Below are 10,000 nucleotides of genomic sequence, written 5' to 3' on the forward strand. Positions count from 1 at the left end.
CATATATATATATATATACATATATAATATATATATATATATATAAATATACATATATATATATATATATATATATATATATATACAGATATATATATATATACAGATACATATGTATATATACATATATATATATATATATATATACAGATACATATATATATATATACAGATACATATTTATATATATATATACAGATACATATATATATATATATATATATATATATACAGATACATATATATATACATATATATATATATATATATACATATATATACATATATATATATACATATATATACATAATACATAAATATACATATATATATACATATATAGATATATAGATATATACATATATAGATATATACATATATAGATATATACATATAGATATATACATATAGATATATATACATATAGATATATATACATATAGATATATATATATATATATATATATATATATATATATATCACATATGAAAAGGATAGGAAGCTCGTGTTTGATAATAGCAGACAATGTACGACAAAAAGGAAGATGAGAAAAAGAACACCGGAACGCGACATGAACCCGAAACAATACAACATAATGACAAAATATCGAAATATACACCGAACCCTGACACAGTGAATTATATTCATGGGCGAATCTAGACGGCCACCTTGCCAAGCAAAAATTACGTCATGTAACCCCCCCCCCCTCCCATCCCACTTTCAGTATCTCAGACTCGACAACCAATCACAAACAAGGTGTCAAAAGTGTGGTATCTTTGGTCGTAATAGAACTGCCCAGACTGGGTATTACACCCCTGCGCTAGCTGGTCGGTCCTTCAAAAATAATAATAATAATAATAATAATAATAATAATTATAATAATAATAATAATAATAATAATAATAATAATAATAATAATTATATTCATGGGCGAATCTAGACGGCCACCTTGCCAAGCAAAAATTACGTCATGTAACCCCCCCCCCCCTCCCATCCCACTCAGTATCTCAGACTCGACAACCAATCACAAACACGGTGTCAATAGTGTGGTATCTTTGGTCGTAATAGAACTGCCCAGACTGGGTATTACACCCCTGCGCTAGCTGGTCGGTCCTTCAAAAAAAAATAATAATAATAATAATAATAATAATAATAATAATAATAATAATAATAAATAAATAAATAGATAAATAAATAAATAATAAAAAAAGGTCTCTACGGTTTTGTTTAAGTGACATGGTTGGTGGTCTTATAGGAATATGTAGCAGCATTACAATTATAGTTTTAAGGAGAAGCTGCAAAATGATAACTTGTGTTGTCTAACTTATGGAGATATATTTTTGAATCTTATAAAGGTGTAGAAAAATCAAACTAATTCATGTCCTGTTATGATTACCTCAGCCATGCAATTCGGCAAGATCTCCGTGAAGTACTTATTACATTCTCACTCCAATAGATTACATGCTGGGTTGTATTTTCCCTGCAATGCATTACTGTACATAAATGTCACATTAATAGAAATGTGGGCCTTGAAAAATAGGGGTACGGCTGCAACTGGGTATAGCACGTCCGAGGTGTTGTCGGTTGCATACGAGTTCGTCCGTAGGCAGTCCCACCCACACACGGGTGTTGTCTACGACAACTCTGAATACGCAGAAGGGCACGTGCGTGCGTTGTACCCGGGCGAAGGAACAGAATGTCCAACCTTTTAAATTGTTTTTCTTTAGATTTCCACAGAACAACAGTGTTGGTAGCCTCGCTTCTTTGCATAAATGCTATAGCCAAAATTTACCCCAGATGAGATATGTAAGGTCAGGAGCCTACGCCAGGAGGCGCATAACTACGGCCGAAGCCGTCACCTTTGCCCTATGCTGATAAAAGGAATAAAATCATGTGACGGTTACCTGCTCCAACACAAAGGGCAAGAATGACAGCTTCGGCTACTCAGCGCCTCCTGGCGTAGGCTCCTCATCACCATCACCACTTGCCACCCGATGCGGAAGATAATATAGTCTATGTCTCTGTAGTCTTAAGCTGTAATCAAAGATCTGCCGCTTCTTTTCATGGATAGATAAAGAAATACTACGAAATGTTGAGGATAGGAATGAAGGCTATCTTTGGCCTATTACCACCCCAGACCTAGTTGTCGAGACTGTTCAGACAAGTGACATTGATGATTTATTGCTTGGTTGGTCCCTTAGTCATGATAGCACACCATAGCTCTGCCTGTGGTGACAGACCGAATTTATGCAGTTGGCCTAATTATGATAATTATATAAAAACCCGAATAACATAATCTTCTTGGTTTAGGCAGCTAGTAATTATCATCGTATATGTCATATGTATAAACTGTATTTTGTCTCAATTCCCGTGTTGTGTGGTGACAAGAATTCATTCTCAGTAGGTCCCTTCCTACTACACCCCGCAAAACGTCTTCGCGCGCGATAATTTGACGCTACGATTGCCCACCATGCATTCCGTGGTGAATGTGGACAGTACATGAAAAGGTTAGGTTGGGTTGGATTGGGTTAGGTTTGGCAGTGGTTCTTAAGACGGGAGTGGTGGTGGTGGGGAGGGACCCATTATGAAAGAAATTCTAATCCTGCTTGTTGTACCCCGTCTGTTGTAAAATATTTTAATCAAACCCAGATGGTACAACACTTGTGGTTCGAGTTGGGGGCTTGAACACAGCCTAAGCCTTCCTAGAAGCCTTAAACCTTGCTAGGAGGCTTAAGCCTTGCTAGGGTGCTGACGTGACTGACAGACACAGAATTAAGCCTACAGACAGTCCGGTGTGACTGTTGTACCTTCGACCCTGTACCCTGAACCATTGCCGTCGTCCCATGTGGAAGTGGGACGACCGATTGTGCAATTTTTGTTTTGTTTATATATTTATCTTTTTTTTATTTGCTTATGCTTTTACTTATTTATTTCTTGTTTGTTTATTTACGTTATTGTTTATTGTTTTATTCATTTCTTTACCTAATATCTTTATTCATTTACTTATTAATTTGTTTACTATTTTATTTCTTTAACTAGTAAATTATCTATATAATTATTTATTTAGTTACTGATATATTCATCAATGTCCTTTCAGTTTTGTTAATTTGATTTTGAAGTACGAGTAACTGGTGAACTAGTCGACGTGGTTACGTTCTGTCTCTTGTCCAACCAGGCCATGACTTGTTCGTGTAGCATCAGTCCCCTTATACCCACGTGCTATGTTTGTGGTAACTGTGACGATTCTGTCTTTCAGAAAGGAAAACCCTCGGTCCCCTAAATGAATTTTCCTTTGTAATTATTTTATTAACCTCTTTGCTGCAGTGTTGCTCTATGCATAAAGGAACACAAAAGAGATGCAAACAGAAACAGACCTATTAGTTATTACGTATATGTTGTTTTGGAAGAAGCGTTTGATTATGTCATTCACCTCGTGGTGACAGGGGTGATGTGGTGTGTGGACTATGGACACTCAGAGCTAATGGGAGCAGGATTCAATCAATTCAGACCCGAGCCACATTGACCCAGGTTAGATCCAGCTACCTCAAGTGAATGAAGTGTTGAGTCAAGGTCCTGATGCGTAGGCCTTGGCCAAAACAAACTCTGGAGAGAGCGCCACGAGCCGGACGGGTTGACGTTCTCCAGGTAGAGGCCGTCAACAGCGTGAACTCGGCGGCGGTTGAACCTTGAGTTACTTTCAAAATGCGCTGTATATACTTCACCAAAAATTATAAACTACTGTAGCTTAATGGACGCGTGGAAAGAACATTTTTACTCATTATCATACTGATGTAATTTCGTTTATAAAGACCGTGTCAGGATTATGCAAGAAATTCTAGGAATTATTAAAAATATATATTGAGAGAAAGTCATGATTGCTCAAAACAGAGAAATGGCTACATGAGTTATCTTTTGGAATATTATTTTTAAATTCATCACAAATAAAGTGACATGCTACATTAGGAAAAAGCTTGGGAATCGTAAAAAATGTAACAAGTTCATATCATCTCGGATTGTATCAATGTGTATACAAACACACACACACACACACACACACACACACACACACACACACATATATATATATATATATATATATATATATATATATATATATATATATATATATATATATATACACACATATCATTTATTTTCCATCTCCTAGATATGCTCCCTTTCTGATCAACAACTCAACAATCCATCTTGCCATTTTGTCCTTTCTACAATTGATTATAAGTTTTCCTCCAACCGGTACGCTCACTCTTTCTTTACTTTCTCTGGAAGGTTCTGGAACTTTCCTCTTCGTAACGCTTTCCAATACTCCCTATGTCTCTTTCGAGAGGCAAGTTTCAAAACGTGTCTCCTGGGTTGACAACTGAATTTCTAGGAGCGACCTTCTCACAGTAGATAGATGAATACTTTATTGACTACAGGAAGAACATGCATAATTCTCGAAAAGTTCACACGCTAGTGTTTGTTTTGAAACACTTGTTAAAGATCACTCTTACTAAGTTACTCTAACTGTATGTACTTAATACGTTCTTACCCAAGTTCTTCCTGAAGTGTAAAGGAAAAATACGAAAGACTAACTCTGTGTTTGTGTACAGTTTTGGAGACGCGACCTCAATAAGAAATGCAGGAGGGTGAGGTGAAAGATATGAAGATGTACGAAAGAACTTGATAGGCAATAGACGGTTAAAGTTAAGATTAACAACAGGATAGGTTCAAATTGTCGTGGCACTGTAGTGCTACTGATGATGGTAATAGTGGCAGTGAGTGTGACAACAACGACGATGAATGGTGATGGTAACGGTGACGCTGATGCTGCATGTTTTGATGTGCGTGTCGGCGAAGGTTGTGGAGGCGTACTGTTAAACCTCCTGACCCCCTGGCTTCGGAGAAAGGTGCACGGTGGAGCCGTGACTCGTCGGGTGGGAAGACCTTCTTTACATAAACCTGTTTATTTCGACAATCCTCCCCTCTACTCACTCACCTTCTCTCCTGTTCATCTCTCTACTACCCACTTCCAAATTGCCGAACGTTGCATGGCCATTGCCAAGGTCACTCAGAACCTACAATAACAATAACATCATCAACAACATCAACAAACAACAACGCGGGGCACCGTATCACCTGATCTGATGAAATCTTTGACTGTCATTGCATCATGCAGATATATCACTGATGGTCAGTATGGTCTGCAATAAATAATCGAAGAATATTACCATAATTCAGTGCAATTGGTACCATTGAATATGGTAATGAAAATTGGCAAATTATGCCAAACAATCACACACGAGCACACACACACACACACACACAGTAAAGGAAGAACAGCTTCTCAAGTAGAAGCATTTTGTCAGCGGCATCAAGCACCTGTGTCCTTGAGGACATGATGGCATTGAAGAGGTGGAGTCTGCCCCAGCCACAGTATCACGATTCTCGTCAAATGTTGTGAATCTGAAAAGCTGCAGGGCAACTTCGCTTACAGTATTCTAGACTTCAGTACGGACAGTTCAATGATGTGTCTAATATTCGTATTCTACGTTTAACTTCTTGTTATAATTAGAACAAAATTGAGATGGGCTGGGCATGTGGCGCGTATGGAGGACCATAGAATTCCAAAACGAGTTATGATGGGTAGAATGCCTGGAAGAAGACCCAGAGGGAGACCTCGAATGAGATGGATGGATGGTGTGGATGCGGAGATGGACAGAAGAGGAATAAATAAAGCAACCTGGATGGAAGCAGCACAGGACCGAAGGGCATGGAGAGGCTTACTGTTGGCGGACCAGAAGCTACATGAGGTTCAAGATCCAGCGGAGTGAGTGAGTGAGGTTTAACTTCTCTGGGTTCGTCATTCAGCTTCTCAACATATGACACAAAGGTTATAATACATTTGGGGATTTGAAAAAAAAAAGTGAGCCAAATCGTTTCTACTCAAACGAACTCACTTGAATCATATATGTGTGACCGGGGCTATAGAGGTGGCAAAGGAGAGATATGAAGGCAGTAGAAGGAAGAGTTAGGAGTAGGGTTGCCAACCGTCCTTTATTTCAAAGGACAGTCCTTTATTCAGCTCTATTTGTCCTTGTCCTTTATTGAGATTTGAAATGACACTGTTTGTCCTTTATTTTGAAATCGTTTTGACTGGTAGTTCAATTTCCTACTCTCAAGATGTGATGATTGCAAAAGCGTTTACTTCTTGTAAGAGTGCAGACTCTGTCAACTCTGCATTCTGCACAATACCAGACGCACAGAGCGGCAGACCACAGACGAGGGTGTAAAATTAGCCTCATTTTATGTATAACTCAATTTTCCATGAAAAAAGCACTCATTTTGGAAAAAAAACAGATAATCGTAAACTATGTTACTAAATATGAGAACCACCACCAAGAAAAAAGAAAAGAAAAACAATAGAAGAAAGGAGGTGCCGTTGGACGTTTGGAAAGGCAATACTTCCGCCTATCAACTGAACTCACGAAGAACCAAAACAAATATGGCGTATTATACAACAATGTAATGATGAGACCCTTCACAAAATCGAGCCGTAATTTGTTATAAATACCAGAAGAACAGTGAAATCTATGTGAGAAAACTTGTAAAAGTAGTGCCAATATTTCATGTTATTAACAGATATTTGGAAAAACAGAATAGATTTCGATGAAATTCAACATTCGGCAAATTATCAAACCTAAGCTTCGTAGGCCATTCATTTCCCAAAGTTTCAGAAATTTGTAGAAGTAGTAGAACATTTGAAGCTAGAAGGAAAGCTTAAATTAAAGATGGATGAACTTTTTGATGAAGTAGTACTAATTCAAAGAAACTTCGACACTATCAAAAGCTCTGAACTCTTCATAAGCTTAAAAACAACAACCAGAAAGTGGTATTTTATTTTGAAATCAATGGACTTTAAATGTATCAATGTTTTCAAAATAGTTTCTTTTGTACAATCAATTCCTGGAACATCATCTTATTGTGAGAGAGTTTTTAGTTTAATGTCATCTAAATGGCGAGATGAAAGGAACTGATGCTCTGTTGAATTAATTAAGAATGAACTTCTCACACATTTTAACATTTTCATGTCCTTTATTGTAACTTAACAGAGTTGGCAACCCTAGTTAAGAGAAAGTGCAAGTATTTATTTTAGTTCAATTTAGCCTCTAATCATAAGTGCTTTGAGATATTAATATGTGGCGAAGTCAGTTAGACACCTAGACTATTGACTGCTAAACCCTATGCAGTCAATACCCCAACCGACGTTCTCAGATGGAACAATAAGGGAATAACAGAAAGTAAACACGGGAGGTAATACAACCCCAAACTGAAAAGAAATAATTAGATACAATGAATACAAGGTGTCACACAGTGACGACAATTCATCAAGGAAAAAGAGGAAAGTGGAAATAGGTAGAGGAAGAAGAAACATCCAGACAACTGCGCATTTAAGTAGAAAGTCTCGTGACCTATCTGCGTACAAGTGTACAAGCAGCTACATAACTGCGCATATGTGTACAAAGAAGGAACGTGCGCACGCCCACAACAGCGTGCAAGCGCTGCGCGCACATGTAAATTTATGACTGGGTCAAGGAACCCAGATCGTTGAACATACCTGTCAAGCTACTGTGGTGTCTTACCGTAATATTTTGTGTTAGAGACCATACATTTGTGTATAAACCGGTAATTAAGCCACAAGAAAACCATATTTATTGTCATTCAATATTTGTTTCGAAACAAATGCAGAATGAAAACAAAATGTAAACACATGACGCATTATAAACAGTACTGTTTTTCATTATGTGGTGCTCACACTGTGCCAATTGTAAAGGGGAATTTATATCAAATTGGTTAAAACAAACATCAAAAACACATCGCATGCGGAGAAAAAGCGTAAGATTATCATCTTACGCCGCAAGACTTTAAAATCATAGAAATTACGTAAGATTAACGCAAAAAAAACTAAGACTTGACAGGTACGTCGTTCGGAGGTTTCGAGGAAACTAGCATCGTCCCTGTAAACTTTCGATCCGTATAAATGCTTTGGCACACACACACACACACACACACACACACACACACACACACACACACACACACACACACACACACACACACACACACACACACACACACACACACACACACACACACACACACACACACCTGGATGAAGAAATGGTGAAGAAAATACTAATCACTCTGATAAGACCAAGATTGGAATATGCAGCAACGATGTGGTCACCAAATACAAAAAAAAAAAAAAAATGTATAAAAGAACTTGAAAGAATACAAAGAGCAATTACAAAATTGGCACCATCACTCTCAAAACTATCACATGAAGAGAGACTAGCAAAACTTGAGCTACAGACACTAGAGCAAAGAAGAGAGAGGAGATTTGATAGCTATTTACGGAATCATGAAAGGCATAGAAATTATTGATAGAGAGAATCTGATAAAATGGGATGATAGAAATACAAGAGGACACGGAAAGAAAATCAAGAAAGACAGCTATAGAAGAGATCTGAAAAAGAACAGCTTTCCTCACAGAGTAATAGACAGTTGGAACAAGTTAGATGAGAAAGTAGTGTGTGCAAAAACAATACATGAATTCAAAAATAGTTTAGATAAAATGAGATACGAAGACGGGACCCTACGAGCATAGCTCCCCTTCCCGTAAAATACAACTAGGTAAATGCAACTAGGTAAACACACACACACACACACACACACACACACACACACACACACACACACACACAGAAATTCAACAAATTATATACATGTGTTCTGCTAAAGAAATGTCCATTGTTTAGTATCATTCAGGTGTTTTTTTAAGTGAGAACTGAACGAACAAGACGTCACCCGTTTCTGTTGAATGACGATACCGAGAAGTGTGTTGTTTCCGCAACACTCAGCCTCCGAATCCCTCGATTCAGTCATCGAATGTGGCACACCTGGTCTGTATATGGTTTCTTATGAGATCTAAAGGAGCCTATCCTCACCTGCTGATAGTGTCACTATAACCACTGCCTGTCTTAACCCCTTACGTACCGTGTGGCACATTCCCTTTAATTATGGCAGCCGTCAGGCAAGTTCATTCACCATTAAGGGCCGCCAGTATGTATAGTAGTCATCATTAACATGAAGGTCAATTCCATTGAAATTCAGTGATATGTAAGATTTATAAGGAAACTGCCACTGATGCTATGTACAACCTTCCGCATACTCTTTTACCCAAGCCTATTTCAACATGGCCTTTTCTTCAGCGAAACTTAATCGCGCAGTGAAAATAGCACAGTGCGCTATGTTTATTATACAAGTTATTATACAGTTGAAATAATTATTTTTAACTTAATCGCGTCACCGTTTTGGAGGGGTTGAGCCAACCTGGACAAATCTGGTTGTGAAGACGTGGCTTGTGAATGACGTAACATGAATCTGTTTCTGGTTTAAGCTGGTTCAAGTCGCATCATCGACACATGGCAAGGCAGCTGCGAAAGAGAAGGTAACGCCCAACAAAGTTTCGCGTACCCATATATATATATATATATATATATATATATATATATATATATATATATATATATATATAACACACAGCACAACACACAATACATATATGATCTAAGGAGATAAACAACAATAGTGAAACCTTATATCTTTTTCCTTTTCATTTGATCTTATTTGCTTATTTATTTATTTATTTATTTCATCTCACGTCTCTGGGAAGCATAAGGTTGCGCAATAACAATCCGTAAGAAGTTGAACGTTTTCCAATATCGGGGACGGAAATATGATGACGGGTTGGAATACAAGAAATATACAATGCATGTGCTCTGGGGAGAATATATATATATATATATATATATATATATATATATATATATATATATATATATATATTTATATATGTGTGTGTGTGTGTGTGTGTGTGTGTGTGTGTGTGTGTGTGTGTGTGTGTGTGTGTGTGTGTGTATTTACCTAGTTGTATTTTAC

This window comes from Oratosquilla oratoria, chromosome 16 (genome assembly GCF_046742065.1).
Source record: "Oratosquilla oratoria isolate Oo_2021 chromosome 16, ASM4674206v1, whole genome shotgun sequence".
NCBI lineage: Eukaryota > Metazoa > Arthropoda > Malacostraca > Stomatopoda > Squillidae > Oratosquilla > Oratosquilla oratoria.